The sequence below is a fragment of the Gavialis gangeticus genome, unplaced genomic scaffold (genome assembly GCF_001723915.1).
Source record: "Gavialis gangeticus isolate Ggan-Ray unplaced genomic scaffold, GavGan_comp1, whole genome shotgun sequence".
In the NCBI taxonomy this organism is placed as follows: Eukaryota; Metazoa; Chordata; order Crocodylia; family Gavialidae; genus Gavialis; species Gavialis gangeticus.
The window spans coordinates 207,406,068-207,424,126 of NW_017729032.1; positions in this window are offsets into that span (position 1 = coordinate 207,406,068).

Consider the following 18,059-nt stretch of genomic DNA (forward strand, 5'->3'; position numbering starts at 1 on the left):
AGGAACCCCCCCCCCCCCCCCCCATTTTCTTGGCAACTGATCAGTGATTGCCTGTTATTGGCATGTTCTTATTAGACATGCATGTCACTGATTTGCTAACTACAGATCACAGGTTTTCAGCAAATTAGAATTAAGGAATTTCTTCTAAAGCAATCTGGCTAAAACTTACATTTCCAGTTGAGAGTTAAAATTAGAATTTGAAAAAGCCCTCACATGAGCTCCAGTTACAAACACATGCTGGGTTTTGTTGGTGTTGTTTTTGTGCGTGTGTTTTATTTTTAAGAGAATCTAGGCCAGGAGGGATAAAGATGCTTCATTCTTTACCCTGCAGATCTCTCTGTGTACATATCTGTAGGCATCCAGGGGCTCTTCTGGTTCGAACTACTAGACCCGCGGAAGAAACCCAAGTGGTTCTCTCCCTGAAATGTAAGAGGGCAAATTTTGCACCATTCCAGCCACTATATATTCCTCCACTGGGGAGAACCATAGTTAATGCTACATACCGCCAATCCTAAGAGAAAAAAACAGCCCTAGGCAGACTCCTCTCATCTCACTTCCTTCCTTTCCCCTCATGTACTGTTCCTAGGAAATGGGTAGTGTTGGGGATTGCAGGGAATATTTCCATAAAGCTGAGTGGTCTGACTGAGTCTTGGCAGCTCTGCAGTACATTGGTAACCCTGTGAGGCTGCCATAAGTTAGAGCAACCCCTAACCTAGGGGTTTACACTGGGCCCAGACCAGCCCTCGCAGCAGCCCAGAATCTAGAGGATGCAAAGGAGGAACTTCCAGGACACCAGCACAAATTAGTTCAGAAGGGCAAGAGAGTAATAGTAATTGGGAGAAAGGGTGGCTAGATTCTTATTTTGATCTGTAACCCAGTGGTACTTCTTCAGAACAATAGCATTCAACAGTTGAAGTACCCTGGCTTCACTTCTAGAAAGCTAAACCAATTTAGGTAGCCTCTGTCTGTGTGTTTAGGGTCTTTTTAAAACTGGATTAGCAATGCCACACTGTTCCTGTAGTAACCAGGTTGGACAGACATGCCTCACATCTGCTGCCATGTCTGCAGATCTAGTATACTATTTTTCAGAACCATCTTTCAGATCGTTTTCCCCACAGGTCTTAACTAGTTTTTGAAGAATTCATAGCATGGACACAAACCACAATCTCCTTTCTAAATGTTGTTAATGTCCTTAATGTGATTTCTGCTGCCGAGTGAAGTGGAGTAGGTGAGCAGTTAGTTGCACACCACAAGCGTGAAAGTTCAGGGAAGCTGGTAGTCCGTCCTTTTTCCTTCTTACCAACTTTGCAATACTGTTCTTTCATCTCACAGAAGCGTTGTCAGCTCCCATTCCCGATAGAGAGAAATAGGGTGTTGAGAGGAGTTGGGGAAACTGACCACTCTTGGAAGTTTCATTTTCACTACCTCTTCCATTTTCCCCCTCTGGTGAGGGAGTTTGTCTTACTTCACAGTGGGCATGTCTACACATGCATTAATGCACTGTGGTTACTGCACATTAAGTTTAGTACCTGTAATAGCAGGTACTAACTAAATGTGCAGTACCTGGCACTAAATGTGCAGTAGTGCCAGCGCACGCCTTTTAAGTGAAGCTAACGTAACATAGACTAATTCTACTGCACACTAGCGCAATAGTACAGCTTTTGCTGTGGTGTACTAATGCGCAGTAGGATTAGTCTACAGTGCAGTTAGCATCTCTTGTAGACGTGCCCAGTGGAGTGGGTTTATTGCCATGGCAGTGGGTTTTTTTGGAAGTCATGACAAAGGTTCTGATTGCGAATTTGCTTTACTTGCCCTAATCTGGGTTTCTGATGTTCTTAAGGAGTTCACCATTTTACTGTTGTGCTTACAAATCCATCTGATGCTTCAGGCTTGCTGGTATCAATGGGAATAAAAAGGGAAATTGATTCTGCAAGTGCCAAAGATACAGTTTTGGAAAGCGATTGAGGAAAGAAGCTGTATTTCCATGCTGGGTTTGGAATCAAAGATGACTAATGGGGGACTTCACCTCTCATAGAGGGGTTATATTTAAGAGCTTAATTAGTGCTAGTGCTGAAGTATTCTCAGCCCCCTTCTAAAATAAACTTTTGCACTGGTGGATGCTAAGGAAGAGCGTTGGTGTAGAACTGGGAGGGCAGAGTGGCCATGGGAGTAAAGAGTCAGAGAAAATCTTGAATTCCCATTGCTTTGCATGTCTGTATTTGTGCACAGTACAAACAAGTACACAAGTGATGGGGCTACACCGTAGTGCCCAGTAGAGAAAGGGTGTCTGCTGACTACTTAAAATTGTCTGCATCTACACAAGACACAGAAAGCACAGTCGTTACTGCGCAGTCAGTTAGTACTTATATAAACAAGTACTAAATGACTGCACCATAACCGGAGTTGCAGCACACTCATATCAAGGAACAGCTGTTTCGTGATGCTGACTGCACAGTACCTCATGACTGCTGCACAGTAGTGTCACATCATGCTTCCTGCCATGCAGTGCTACTGTACAGTAGTCATGGGCTACCAAGTAGTCAGCATCTCATGTAGACGCAGCCACTGAGTAGTAACCCTTGTTGTCCAGAGGAACCAGGAGTTTTGTGGCTGATTTAAGACTTTCAAGCCTACATAGGAGTGGGGCATTAGCAGGGCCACAGACTGAAGTACCTCTGGTGCAACCCTTCAGGAACATGCTCATCCTCTGGTTATGCAGGAATGTTATTAACCTGGGTTGGTCAATAGGGGTAGCACTGCACTGATTGCCTAGCAGCATTTATCTGTTTACAGTACTGTGAAGACCAAATAAGGCGGGCAGTTTTTAGCCCATGTCTTAAGTCCAAAGCTTGAATAAAACTTTTTTTTTCCTGACATGGGTTCCTGCATCAGCCAGATGGTTTAGTTTTTTGTAAGCAGATGCTGACCATCTTCCTACAACTACTTTGTACAGAGATATTTACATTAAATTGTGACATGGTATTTGTGCATCCATTTTCTCCCCCCGCCCATGCCCAAACCTCTCTGTTTAGCAGTGACTCTTTAAAACCACATAGGTTTTCTTAAAGGCACAAATTCCAACTAAATCTGTGGAGGGACAAACCAAGAGGGCGTGAAGCAGTGTGGCTGTACGCCCTTTTGGCTGTGTCATGCAAGAGCTCTCTGCACAAGATCTTCCCTGAGTCCCTGCTTGCTTTCTTGTGGTTCCTGGTCCTCCTTTCCTCTGCTGATGAATTTAGTGATGGAGGCGAAGGGTGCACAAGAGAGGTGTTCACCCCTTGGGCTCCAGAGCCATGCAAAGACAGGGGCTCTAGCCAGATCCCACCCTGATCAAATGGTGAGTTCAGAGCTGACTGCTCACTTGGAGCCCACACTGACCAGGCAGCGAGCTCAAAGTGGAGGGGAAGCACTCCCCGTTCTTACCTTGTTCCTGGATTCACTACTGAGTAATTCTGCAAAGTTGCCTGGTAAATTCACAGTTGCAAGATAAGGGTTTAAATATTATTTTAAAGTCCTTGTGACCAGTATCTTTTTCCAATCATACCAATCTGTGGCTGACTCCAGAATTTCATGCAATTGAATTCATCCTTTCAACAGATTTATGCATACCTAGCTGACCATGGGATAAAAAACTTTAAACTGTCTTTAAACTGTTGATTACAACACTGAACTTCAAGCAGGGAAATACCCATTGGTGTGAAACACCTTAGTTCTTGCAGATTTCCCTCAGCATTTTTTTCTCACTTTGTATCAATGTTAAAGCTACTCTTCAGTGGTGAAGGGAAATCTTTTTATTCTTTAAAGCAAAAATAATCATTCAATGTATACTGTACCATGTTTGTTTTACAGCTGTTCACTGTACAATGTAAAGAGTTCAGTAAAAGTCACTAGATTGGTGAAATTACATGGATTCAGTTTATTATTTTTCCTTTGCCCATCCAAGTGGCTAGCACTTTAGACTATACACCTATTATAGGAAATTTCCATCCACTACACGGCAGCACCTTGTTTTACCTCATTGGCTATAAATTGCTGTACTCCTCCCATATTTCTTGAAGCAGCTGAGAGTATGACAAGATGTTGGCAAGGAGCCATGTGTAATTGTCTCCCTTTGATAAGATATGTAACAGTTAAAATGCAAACTTAGGCACAGAAAAAGCCACATGCTGCTGTTCACCATACAGTATAAAGAGTTCAATAAAAGTGACTACACTGATTAAATTACACTGTAATTGAGTTTGTTTATTATTTTTCCTTTGACCGCCCAAGTGGCTAGTACTTTAGACTACATACTTATATTATAGGAAATTTCCATCCACTACAGGGCAACACCTCGTTTCACCTCATTGGCTGTAAATTGTTGTATGCCTGCCATATTTCTTGAAGAAGCTGAGAGTACGACAGGATATTGGCAAGGAGCCGTGTTTATTGTCTCCCTGTTGATAAGATATGCAACAGTTACGATGGAAACTTAGGCACAGGAAAAGCCATGTGGTGTCATGTTAAAGTACCTACCAATAGCAGAAAGAGGGGTGGGTGACCAAGGTACCAGTCCCAGATGCCTACTTAAATAGAGCTCAAGAACAGCAGTCATCACCACAGCCAGCTCAGCCCTTGTCACCCCACACCACCGCCACTATCACCGAGACCACAGACCCAGATAATTAGGTGTTTGATACCCACAGCACCTCACTCCTCCTTGCCCATATTGTATACGTGTCATATTTTTGATTACTAATTGGACTGATGCTTGCATATACGATAAAGATGGACAAATATGGGTTTCTATGAGCATTTGCTATGGTTTTCAGTGTGCTCACATATTAGAGTTGCATTAATGAAAAATTAATATTTAATTTCCTTTTTTTCTAAGCTGTGAGGGGGGTAAGTGAAATTGCTGGCTATATTGCACTGCTGGGAAGCTACGCATTCATTTATGTTCTTTCGCAGTTCCCTAATGCCTTGGCTAATGGCTTATCTCAAAACATTGTAGAAATGTTTTATGTTCATTGTGCATGAAAATAAATATTTAATCGCTTACTTTTTTTTTCTAAGTTAACTTGCATAGCAAATTCTCTTAACTGAGGATGCGCTGTGTGTGAAGTTGGAGAGACTTCTGTTGTTGTATTCCCCCCCACCCTTTTACTAATGCTTCCACTCAACAGAAGAGTTTTTCAAGAGCTCACAGTAGGGATTTACTACAGAAGTCATAGTGTACCATCCTTTCCAGCATTTTGTTACTCAGGTTAAAGTCTATGCTGTCAGCGCAGAAGTGTGGTATAGATATGCATGAGCTATAGCTTTAAACTGGCCAGCATGGGTATGACTAGCCACAGCAGCATAGAGCTAAGTCTGAGTTAATGTACCTTGTTGCTTAGCTGCTGCTACTTCTGCACCTTCAGTATAGGCATGCCTTCAGATTTAGAAAACCTTCTCCTTTGAGATTTTGATCCATGTCCTTGTCTAACAGTTCCTTCCAAGACAGGACACATTGGAGAGCTCAGCAGATGGACATAAATTATGAAAATTCCCTTTTGACTCCCTTCTGGTCCATACTTCTAAATCAGGGGAGCCAGTGCTGGTTTATGGACTGGATCAGACCCATGGAGCCCTAGCCACATGCCTGATCCAGCGCATGTAGCGCCCACCCATGTGGGATGCTGGCCTGAACAAGCACCATACGCAGCATGGTGCAGGTCCCAAACCTGACCCCAGTGAGCATGGTGTGCAGGACAGCCCAGAGACCAGACCCAACCCCAGCGAGCACCACATGCAGCACAGGGCTGGCTGGCACAACGTATGGGTCAACAAGGCAGCAGCAGGGGCCGGATTATGGAGCTCCACAGGCTGGATTCAGCCTGTGGGCTGTATATTTGACACCCCTGTCTTAAATGATTGGTTGAAACAGAGCCTGAGCTGGTAGTGATGACATGTGATTGCCAACAGCTCTGTGGTGACACACAGGATATATGTTCTGCTCCTTTCATTCAGATAGCTAGCAGACAGGTGTCACTCAGAAACCCAGAGGCATAACAAGACAGCTCATGCCCTAGACAGTTGCAGTGTATGGGGCACCACCAGCTGCTACTGTGGCTGCAGATGTTTTTTGCCCCCTCCCTCTATTTGGAGCCCAGAGCTGCTGCCTTAGTTACCCTCTGTCTGTTACACAACTGCACAAACCCACCATTACAGCAGTGTATCTTCAGCAGGGAGGTTGAGGGCTGACTGGGCATGGAGGGCAAGGTAGCCTAAGCCTGTGTCATATTCAGTGCAGCAAAAAAGGGCTCACGTGCGCCCCACAAGTTCACTTCCACCCGCCTTTTCAGCTTGCAGTTCTGGGCTGCCTGCTTACCCTACCTGCTTCACAGAGTATCTTCGCATTTCTGCATCAGCTCCTCGACATGTGCCCAAATCAGCTCTGTGTGGGCAGAGTGCAGGGCTCCAGTATCTTTCAGTTCTGAAGGCATCATAATGAGTGAGCAGAACTAGAGATCCCTCTAGTGAAAGAAGCAACAGCTTTCCTATCAGCTACGGCCAACCTGATAAGAGTGAACTATCTTCACTTCTAGACGTGCCTTTCCTGAATAAGGCTGGGACACTGCAGGGAAGTGTGTGTGGTACAATCTGCTGTACCTGCTCTATAGATAAAAATAGGATAACAGTCCACAAACATACCTTTCATAAGCAATACATTCCCTGTAAAAAAAAACAAAACTATGTTACTGATAGAAGGGTGTTGGTTGTAGCCATGTTGTTCTAAGGACATAGGCAGACAAGGTTCTTTGGGTAAATATGATATCTTTTATTAGACCAACTAAAATAGTTGGGAAAATTCTTCTTTGCAAGCTTTCAGGTACAAACACCCTTCTTCAGACATAGGGAGTGTCTCTCCAATCTCTCAGTTCTAATCCTCAAAGAGAATATAAAACACCTTTTGCAGACGAGCCTACGAACTTCACTTTATCAACCTACTATATACAAAAAACATGGACTAAATATAGACACTAGATTTATGGCACATTATAACCCACCTGCCATCTGATACCCCAGGTAACCTCTCTACAATTTACCAACTACATTTTGTCACCAGGTCACAATTTCCCACCCCTCCTACCCCAACCTGTTTCTCGCTCACTGGCTAGGGACAGAAGTTGCACATAAACTGGTTTAAGTGATCAGAAACTGGTTTAAAACTGTAACAGAACACAAGCTCAGTGCACACAAACCAATTTCAAAGTGGCTGAAACTGGTTTAAGATAAACTTGGTTGAATGTAGTACCAGACCCCTTCCTGGTTCAAGTTAAATCACAGTCCCCCAGCATCCCAGGATGCTTTCCAGCCCTAGACTGTGCTGTGCTGTCTGCTCCAGAGAGCAGGGCTGGCCCCACCCCTCTGCTCCCTATCTGGGGCAGTAAGGGCTGGCTGATGGGGTGGGAGGGGGGCAAACCCAGCTGGGGTGAAGCCCAGTCTGCAGGGATGGGGACTGTCCTGCCTACCCCCCCCGGCAAACCCTGGCTGGGGGCTGGGGCCAGGGAAGGGGGTTAAACACCCCTTCCCCTACCGAAACTTACTATTGGCTGCAACCGTGGACTACAAATCCCAGAGGAACCTGGAAGCAGGAAGAGAAAGTGATGAGTAGCCCTGCAGAGTCCTACTTCTGTGATTCTGGACTGCAAATCCCAGAGACTTCGGGGGCAGCAGGAAGAGGATGTGAACACAGCCAGAGAGCTATGTTTTAGCACGTCTCCGCTTCTGGCCTGAGCCACTGCAAGCATGTGGCTGCATTTCCTGAATCAAAGGTAAATGTCTGTTTACTTCTGTTTCAATTTAATCTCTGAAGTTTCAACTAACCTGTAAAGACTGAATTGATTCAGCCTTGGACTTTTTGAGTGTCTGTACCTAGCCATTGTCTCTCACCCCCTCTGACCCTCTCTGCCACACATTTGCATTTTCATTGACCTGTATTCTTGCATGCTGGTTTCTGGCTTCTATCCAGGAATATCACAAAGCAACTCCAGATGCTCCCTTTGCCTGAAGAAGGGTGTTTGTTTAATCCTTGTATTAGAAATCTGAAGATCTGTTACATGGAACTCAGTGCATACTGTCATAAAACAGGATATTATGATCTGGCCTCTAGATGCAGGACTAGATTCAGAAGAGCAGTTCCACAAGGACCGCAGCCCATGTTGGCCAAGTGCAGTGGTACTGTGCCATCAGCTCAACATGATTTCTCTGGAGGCAATATGGTAACTTCTGAGCATCAGTGGGCTGAGACCCGAGTGATTTGGGTTAAAATCAAAGAACTGGAAGGAGGAAATAGGTCACACAAAATGTGGCTTGTAGCATGTGTAGCCAAGATTTTAAAAAACGGGAGCCTAAAACTTAAATACCTAGAATTCAAACAAAGGCACCTTAATACACAGTCAGGTTTTTCAAAAGTGCTGAGCACTTAGTAGCTTCAGTTGGCTTTGGGGGAAGAAAACATTCCTGGAAACTATCGGGTGTGTGTGTGTGTGTGTGCGCGCGCGCGTGCGAGACTTTCCTAAACAGTGTCTTGTGTGTATATACACACATGTAACTGATATACGCACACATACATGCATACATATATTTATAATATTACAATAATACATTGTAATTGAACTACGTTTAATATAGACTCACATATATACATTTATATAAATATGTACATAAAAGCAAATATAAATGTAATACTTTATAAAATCATATTCATAATGTATATTGCATGATTATATATCAATGTATATATTAACTGATAGCCTCCAGGAAATTTTATAGGATTGGTAAGTCACAAATACTTCTCTCACAGACTTTCTAGGATCCTGCATGATTCAGCATTGTTTTCCATCAGAAACTGATGTATCTGACTACTTCATTTAGCTTCAACAAATTATTGTTTGCTATTTCAGTCCCTTGGGCTTTAATTAACCTAATAATTGCTTTTATTAGCCAACTGTTGTGTTGAATCCTGCTAGTGCTTAAACAGTCTGACACTTAAATCATTCTCGAGCAAGAAGATAGAATTTTTTGATTCAATACTGTAGAATCTGCCAGGTTTATTCATCAAATAATGGAACTAAGGAGCGAGCAGGGTCATGTGCCATGGTTAAGCCAAAGTGCTGCTTTATTAGGTGCTAAACAATCTGGGTTGTTTAGCAATTGTAATGGAAAGGAAAACAAGCATGTTACATGGCAAGTTATATGGGAACCTCCTGAACCTCCCTAGCTCCAGGGAGGAAACAGACCCTTCCTCCAGCTGATGGAACTGTGCTATCCTGGATTATTCTTAGGGAAGCTATTAACAGCTTGCTGGAGAAAAGTTAAGGAAGCACAGCTTACCCCACAACTTTACCATTTTGCCATGTGACATGATTGCAGTTCCTTTGAACAAGCTAATTCATATTCTTTCTTCCATACAAACCCAGAAATCCTAGGATTGAAGGAACAGCTGGGAAAGAGGCTTCTGAAATACATCAGACTTTCAGGCATTGTCTTGCAGTTATTAAGAGGAAATTTGAATTTCCTAAAACATGATTGTTGTCTTTAGTTATATTCATTAAATTTATGTCTGTAATGCCACAATCTTTAGGACTAGCCTTTGCCAGCCCTACTTATATTACTTAATCTGTAAGTGAGCCCACTGGTCTTGGGAAGACAACACATGAAACACATGATTACTAAGCACGAACAGAGGCATCAAAATCTGGCCCTTAGCAATAATAAGCTTTTAAAAACCATGACTTAAAACAATTGTGTTTTTTTTTATTTCTAAATCCCCTGACCCATGTTCATATAAAGGCACCATGAGAGCTGAGCCCTGGTCTCAACAATTGCACCTCTAGTGATGCCATACATGCATGGCAAAAGATACAATTTTGGGATGAGGGATCAGATCCCAATCAAGCCGTTGCTACTTGCTACTGCTGGGGGAACCCCTGCATGGCTAGTTAGAGCCAGTTGCCACAGCCCAGTGTGGTCCCGGGGCTGGGAACAACCACCAGCTGATTGTTGGCTCCAGCTCCAGGACTGCACTGGGTCCAGTTCAAGACCCTGGTGTGGTTTTGAGGCCAGGGCTAATGATTAGCTACTCTTTAGCCCTGGCCTGACACAGCCCTGGACATGCCACACATTCAGTGCAAGGTGCCCTACAAACCAGTCATACAAATACTCTACATTATATGTGGGTGTAGGTAACACATGGGGGGGCATGTGTCCCCCCAGATTTCTGCACCAACAGTGAGGTGTGGGGTATTGACCAGCAGGGCTGTAGTCTGGCTGGAGCAGTGGCAGTGGTAGCAGGAGCAGCAGCAGTGGTAGCAGCACGGACCACATATGTGGAACATTTTTATGGCTAGTTTACCAATTTATGACACCTTAAATTAGGTGCATGTGTAGCACGCTTGCCATTTGTGCAATGATTAGCACGTTAATAGTGGCATAAATATAATGTACAGAGGGGCCCCTAAGAGAAACCAAATTTTTGATTGAGATATAATTTTTCCAGGTTTCAGCCCCAGGGTAGGGGATTGTATTCAAATGAGGTACCTATAATAAAGCATACAAAACAGATCATTAGCATATTAGATTTCAGGGGGGGAATTTTATATATTTTGCATTCATAATTGTGGCAGTTCCAAAAGCAAAATACACTACTGGCATGTTCCCATTGAAAGAAATGAGGTCATGGCAGTCAGTAGAGTATTTGACTCTGGTACTTACAGCTAAACAGCTTTATCTTAAGATGCTCTTTAAAAACTGAATAATCTTCTGTTTCTCTGGAAGCAAGACATTTTCCCAGACGTCTTGATCCAAAAGGCATAGGCTTCTCTCCCTTGTTGACTTGCAATGGGCTGTAGGCTAGTTCTCCAACTGGCTGCATCTTCCAAGCGTGAGGTAGCTAGAGTTCAGCTAAAGGCATTTTGGAATCCTTCAGGGGAAACGCTGCTATGTAAATGCTAAAATTTGACAGTACACCACTGTAGGGAATGGAGGGCAAATTTTAAAGGAAACAAAAAATGCTGAACCGTTCTAACTGAAATGCACTGGTTCAGAAATGCCAAAATAAACAATGGCACGATGCTTTGTTTTGATGGTTTTGAAATACATATTTTTAAACTTTTCCTTTCAAAGTGTCAGTTTTAATTGTAAAGTTGACCTACTTTTTATTTTCTAAAGGCTAAAATAATCCAAATCCAAATATTTTTTGTGGCTCAAACAATTCGCTTTTTTTGTTTGACCCAAGCAGAATTGTTCTGTTTGCTGAAAAGGAAAAATGTAAACCCTGTCATTTTATTTCAACCTGAACAGATTTTTTTTCCTGATATTTTTTTTCCGGTTCAGCCATTGAACAAAAACAAAAAAAACCCTTTTCTTCACCCAGCTCACCTTTAAGCACAGGTTGGCCTACAGTAAGCATGCAAAGGGAGCACGAGGTGGACCTCTTGGTTAGTCTTTAACCAGAATGTGCACTAAGCACTGTTCTTCCTGGGACTAACAGTATTTGCAGCATCTTTAGTATGACCTGGAAGACCTAGGTCACATCAGATAACCCCCAGGATTGTTCTATGATGGATTATCCCTGGCAATGTTTTCTAGGGATTTCACATATTGCAAAAAACCCAAAGATAACATCATTCCTGTGCTGAGAGCTGTACCTGTCATGTCATGTTTCCTGTCCTCTGAAAGGCTTCCAACACCAAAAGGCACTGCTGCTTTCTAAAACTTGCTTTCATGTACAGTCATGACATCTCCCACACACCTGGTTTTTGAATTGCTTATTCCAGGCAGCATGCAATGCCTTGAGGATCCTTATAGAGATAAAGACGTAGGCATGCTGTCCCCTAGGTCAGTAATAGGGCTACTAGCAATATGAATGTAGAAAAGTATCCCATGTTTAATTGCCCCTCAGTCTCAAGCTGTATGACACTTTCCATGCAGCCAGACCCCCTATACTGCAGCTCTTCTCCCATAATACTGTCCCTGATCAATATTTGCTTTATACCAAAGGTCCTAATCCTGCTGACTAGCACTTATTCAACAGGCACGTGCTTATGGGCTTAAGAACATTGCTTAATTAAAGCCTAAATAACAAAAACATAATAAATACCTAGAGCATCTGGTAATGGGAACACAAAAGTCAAAGTAAATAAAAATGAATAAATCATTGCGTATCCTCTTTATAGCCGGATCACTTACATTTTTAAATCTCAAACTAAACACGAAGTAGCATGTGTATGTAGGTATATAGGTAGTGTGACAGGAGCCAATCAGCATCTTTTGTGAAGTGTCCTACCTTAGCTGATTGGCTTTCTCTATCACACGTATAGCTATAAACAGGAGAACTAAAGCAGTTAGTGAAGTCACTCAGCAAATGCATTGAGGCCAGGTAAGCATTTCTTATCTACCACTGTATGTGCTGCTTTTTTAGGAGAGACATATACTGTTATCATGTAACACTTTGAAAAGAAGGTCAATGCTGTAGTCTGTGATTATTCTGAGCTACATTTAAAGGCTGACTCTAATTCATTGAGTGTCTGTGCTTTGTGAAGTAGTGGATAATTCTGTTATATGGAAAACTAACTTCGTATTTGTTTAGCACCATGAGGCATTTTAGAGAAACATTTCCTATTTATTTTCACTCCTTTATAAAGGATTTGAAATTCCTTTGCATGCACTTAGGTACATCTATCTGCTCTGCTGAGACTGCCCACCTACAGGGAGAATGCTTTATTCCCTCTCTGAGACATTATCAGTGCAGTCTCATAAAATAATAACCTTATCTACAATTTACCCAATAAACTTTAGCTGATATTCTGTATTCTCATATGCAGTTCACGAGATGGAAATTTATGCAGGCTCAGTCCCAGAGTTCAATGACCCTGGGTCAGCCGCAAGTGCTTGCTGTCTGCTTTGAAGATTCTTCGTCCAGCATTTGTCATGGTCTTGTTACTTATATAATCAACTCAAGACTGTTGAAGCTTTTACAAACTTCTAAGTTTTCCAAGGGAGTGACAGGTCTTTCATAGTCAAAATGAGCAGGTGATTCATAAAGGCTGCTGGGTGGTGAGGGCAAAGAGCTGTCTGTTTTGATAACCATGCAGAGGACAACTGAGGCATTGGGCACATGTGGAAAGTGCATTTGGGCTTCAGTATTTAGGAGCTTGGATACTCAGAAGTGGGCACACCTTTGCTTTGTGACACCAGGTAACATAGCATTCGGGGAAAAAGGTGTTATACTTTTGTCATTCCCCACATTAACTTGACTGCAGTTAAGCCCTCCTTGGCAGCTCCACTCCTGCTCCTAGTCCTAGTATCTGCTGTTACATCCAGCATGGAGCCCATTAGCTCAATAAGACTCTCAAACACCCAGCAGTGAAAGAGCTTGCTGGTCATATCTCTGGAGTGCAGTCTGAATAAGGGAATTCACATCTCCATTAGAGTTATTGTTTCAGGCTGTCTGCAAACTCCAGCAGGGGTTATTACATGGCTCACACTTTAATTGTATTTCTTCAGCCATAAAGAATGGAAATGTTTTCAAAGTAAACTTAGATTCTGGGGCACAGTAATGTAGCAGTATGCAGTTAATATCCCAGTAGGACTTTATTCACATGGCACAACCACACTATAAACAGGTGATTTAACTAATCAACCATTTAAGGAGACCCCCGAGAAATAGTACCTTGAAGGGAAAGGACAGGAAGAAGAAATATTAGCATATTTCCCCTCAAGAATAAAAGAAATATTTGGGCCTACTTTGGAGGACAGCTCTGTGGAAAAATCCCACTTTCAGCATCTTTTCATATCATGGTTGTCATTCAGGACATCCAGCCCAAGATGTAGTTTTAAAAAGAAGTGATGAGGGGAAAAAATAGTGCTTCCTTTTCATGTAGTGCTTCTCATTCAGTCATTTCATTGCCAAATGTTGCTTGTATCCAGAAGGCAGGCAGGCAAGCCTGGCTGTTCCTCCTCTGCAATGGCGATGTTGGGGTACAGCCTGATAGGGACAAGGCACTTTGAAATGAAAGCTTGGAGCGTGAGCCATCTCATTTGGCCAAGCTCTGCTCTTGAGCACATGTGTGGAGGTCCAAATGACTTCAGTCAAAGCTTGCCAGGAGGAGAGTGCACTACCCACCAATATGGGTGTGTGGCAGCCTCCATCCTTCCTGTGGAAGTGGGGAGAGAGGCATGGAAGAGCAATGGGGCCAGCAGGTGCAAGCATCCGAGGGAGCATGAGCACTCATGGTGAGGGTGCTCTGCTGGGGCAGGGAGCCCTCCACTCCAGTTCCTACCCCCATCGCTGTTCAGGCACTTTATTCGATTTACCGATACATGAAAAAAACCAAACCCATCCCTTCAATGTACTGAACCCTAGTGTGATTTAACTAACTCAGATAAATTTTCCTAAGTACCTCAATGGCTGCTTCTTTTCAGCCTGATTGAAGGAGGGCTGGCGCACTCACTATACTACCTGAGACCTGTGCTTGTAGACAGATGAGAAATAAGCCTGATGCTTGCTGGAGATACCTCTTTGCCTAAACACAGCACAGGACAAGTTTTCCTCTCCCTCTTCCATTCCCACTTGTTTGCCTCGGGGCCAGCTTTGAACCTGCTGACTCCCTTGAGGCACAGCTATGATCCTGCCCCGTGCACCTGCCAAAGGACATGGAGGGCACAGCATTTACCAAGGGCAAGGCATGCATGCTGCACTGTCTGCAGGGCATGGAGTGTATACTACACTCTCTGATAGGCACAGCAGTGTTTTGCTCCCAATGCACCTAACTGCTTCAGAAGGCATGTCCTTCCCTTGGGTTCAGTGCCCACTGGGGCAGAGCGGCTCTGCAGCACCTCCCATCCAGGAATGTGGTTAAAAGCTACAGTAAAATCTGCTGATAGCTAAGAGAATCCTCCCTTCTGGCACCTATTTTAAAGCATGAGACAGGTGTATGGGGAGGGACGGTGCTGAGGGCTGTGCATGTGAGCATGTGTGTGCACGTGCTCTGTCAGCAGAGAAGAATATTTGCAGGCCAGTCCTCTTTCAAATGCTTTAGTTTCTATTCCAGTGGGCTGTTGTGAAAGCTTCACATTGGGAAGCATATCAACAGCCACAATTCATGCCATTTCAGCTTATCTCGTCTTTACATACCAGTGACTTTTGCTCCTTGTCTGTTAATTCACCAGGCAAACAGAAACTTGCTTAGACAGACACTCTCAAGGCTGACATGCCACAATTGTAAATAAAGTGGCATGTTTAACTGTGAGCCCCCAACCAAGCTGGAGGTTTAGTGCAAATGTTGAGAAAGTGTTCAGGGCATTCTCCTTCTTGTTGTGGTGTTTTCACTGCTGTTGAACGCATTTAAGGCTCCGTGCTCAGCTCCATTTCCCCACTCCTCCCTGGCACATCAAAGGTTCATTACATATTTGAGAGGGACTTGGGATAGAGGATCACAGGGAAAAGGCTGGTATGTGACACGTTCAATCCCACCAGAGGTAGCCATCGCCTGTCCTCCTCTTACTCCCTCAGAGGAGAAATGAATGCTTTAACTGGGATGGTTTTTAGTCAGGGATGATTATGCTTTGGGCAGGGGACTGGACTAGATGACCTCCTAAGAAAGTAGGGCTGGAAGTGAGGGAGGGTTGGAAAGGATGAGGTCCAATCCCTTGCTCAAGGCAGGATAACTCCTGACTAAAAGCCATCCCAGTAAAGTCTCTAACCTACTCCTGAAAGCTTCCAGGGGTGGAGGTTCAACAGCTTCTCTAGGCAGCCTGTCTCAGTGCTTGGTCACCCTCACAGTCAGAAAGTCCTTCCTCATCTCCAGCCCAAGTTTCCTTGGCTGCAATTTGAGGCCTTTGCTCCTAGTCCTGTTTTTCATAGATTCATAGATTAAGGGTCGGAAGGGACCTAGTAGATCTTCTAGCCCGACCCCCCGCCAGGGCGGGAGAACAACAAAAAACCCCAAAGTTTTTTGTTCCATGCAGCCGCAGAGAATAATCTATCTCTGTCCCCTTTACACAGGTGTCCCTTTATGCTGTACATGCATTCCTGGAAAACGGCACATAACTCGAATTAGCATAAAGGGAGCCCACTTTACAATGTAACATATAGGGATACGTTCCAAGACCTCGACTGTACTAACCATCCGGACCCATTTCTACCACTTTTACAAGACAATTTTGGTGCTTACCAACAGCAGACAGTGCACACAAGCACAGGGTGGTGGTGAACATTTAGTTGGTGTGAAGAAAGGGTGGTGAAGGGTCTTCAGTGTCAGACTCCACATCACTGGTAGGAGGTACAGGCAGGGTAAGAGCCATAGGACAATCAACAGGCACAGGGCTCTCATCACCCTCCAACATCAGTGGGGTGGGGCTGGGGGGGTAGCTAAGTGAGGCTTAATGGGGGTGGCAACCACAGAAACACATGCTGCAGACAACGAGCGAGGAGCACAGATCCACACAGGAGACTATATTTTGGTGCACATCACTCCCACAATGTACCATGCAAAGCAGCTGACTGTGGGCTTCCACCACACCCATCCCATAAGAGTGAATTTACCTCGCATATAATGAGTTGTTGGTATAAAAAGGGTCATCGCATAAAAGCGCATTCACATGTACAGAACCCGCATAAAGCAAGGGAAACTTGTAATCATCTTTCAGGTATTTGAAGATTGTTATCAAATCCCTCCTCAATCTTCTCTTCTTCAGATTAATAGTCCTGTTTCTTTCAGCTTTTCATCATAAATCTTGCTTCTGAGCCTCCAGTCATTTTTGTTGCTCTCTGCTGGACTCTTTCCAGTCTATTCCTATCTTCCTTGAAGTATGGGGCCCAAAACTGGACACAGTACCTCGGGAGAGGCATCATCAGTGCTGACTAGAGCAGAAGAATCACTACCCTAGATTTACAAGTGACACTTCTGTTAATACAACCAAGTATGCTTTTGCTGTTTTTGCAGGAGCACCTGGTCCTCTGAGGGTTTTCTGCAGTACTGTATTTGTGCATGCAGTTATTCCCTCATTTAAACTGCAACCAGTTACAGAAAAGGGAGACAAAGAAGTGGAAAAGCTGTACTATGCAGCAAGCTCTTACCTCCACCTTTATTATTGTTATTTTACTTGTTCATTTACCTTTCAGTAGTACCTAAATGCCTCAAACTGGTTGCAAGCTCACTGGACTGGATGCTGCAGAATTACAGAGTACAGGATGGTTCCTACTGCAAAGAGCCCATGGCCTTCAGTTTAAAATAAGACACAACAAGTGGGTGAAACAAAGGATTGAAAGGAAAATAGCAGTAGTGGTAATGTGATGACAGACCTTGGGCATCCGTGTCAGATTGTATTTGTATCCTTGACTAGACAAATAAAATATATCACTAGTGACTTTCTCATCTGACCATGTGTCTGGCTGTTATCAGTTGGCAGTGCTCTATAGGCATCACAGTAAAAATAGGTCTCAAGTCAGGATCTGAATGGGATATTTAGATAAGTCCAAGGTTGGTAGTCAGCACAATAATCACCGTCTACAACTCCTATGATAAACACAGGTTTCAGCATTGACTTCCTCTCTGTGACTTTTATTGCCTTCAGCTCAGGAGGCCTGGCAAGGGACCTAGCAGGCACCAATCCAACTGTTCTCCCAAGGCAAAGGAGACTGGGAATGTGTGCTGAGGGCCTAGCTGAGACTGAGATTTCCTTCTCAGTGGTGCCTCCGATTCTTGAGTGCTTTCTCGTGTTTTTTATCTGTTGGATTTTTTTTAACCACCTACTCAGTGTGTGTATTGGCAATGCATAGGGGGTGCATGCAGGTGCACGTGCACCCCCTGAGATTCGCCACCGCCGCTGCAGGCAGCACCTGTGGGTGGTCAGCGCTTGCCACCTCCCCTCCCACTGGAAGCTCCCTGCTTGCTGCCACCATGCTCCCACTGCTGCTGTCACCACCTCTGCCACCTGCGGGCAGTTGCTGTGCCCCTGCAGCCTTGGGAGGCATGCAACATTTGTGTGTGTGTGTGTGGGTGTGTGTGGGTGTGTGTGTGTGTGTGTGT